The 431-nt window shown below is 28.3% G+C and overlaps 1 protein-coding gene across 1 annotated transcript in view; it reads left to right on the top strand.

Annotated features, from left to right (window-relative positions):
• Nucleotides 1-431, top strand: part of LOC109466922 (D-dopachrome decarboxylase-A-like) — a 4,585-nt gene that overhangs the window by 801 nt on the left and 3,353 nt on the right. The gene's annotated exons all lie outside the window — the stretch shown is intronic.

Here is a 431-nt window from a genome sequence, read left to right as displayed (position 1 = left end):
AAAAATGACGTCATGCATATTTAAGATATCCGCCATCTTGGATCATCAATCTTGAATTTTCAAAAATAGTTGTTTTTCATGATAAAGCCTAAAATACATTGTAAACATACTAAACACCTTCATTCAAACCTTTTTTGTAAAAAGAAATGGAAGTATTGATGAAATTTTAATGAAAATAACCCGTATATACCTGTTCTAATGATATGGTCCGCCATCTTGGATTTTGGCCAATGACGTCGTCAAATTAGCATAAATTATGCATATTTAATGATAAAATTTACATAAAATTATATGGGATGTTATTAATATTAGAAACCATGAGTAACTTGACATAAAACCCATAAAATTCTATTGTTGAAACAAAAAGTACTAAATTTAGCAAAAAATGCCTTTCAGAAACCCGTTGCCATGGCAACACAAAAAATCATTAA

The sequence above is a fragment of the Branchiostoma belcheri genome, unplaced genomic scaffold (assembly GCF_001625305.1).
Source record: "Branchiostoma belcheri isolate BF01 breed outbred unplaced genomic scaffold, Haploidv18h27 scaffold171, whole genome shotgun sequence".
Taxonomy (NCBI): Eukaryota; Metazoa; Chordata; class Leptocardii; order Amphioxiformes; family Branchiostomatidae; genus Branchiostoma; species Branchiostoma belcheri.
This window is presented reverse-complemented; position numbering and strand designations above follow the sequence as displayed.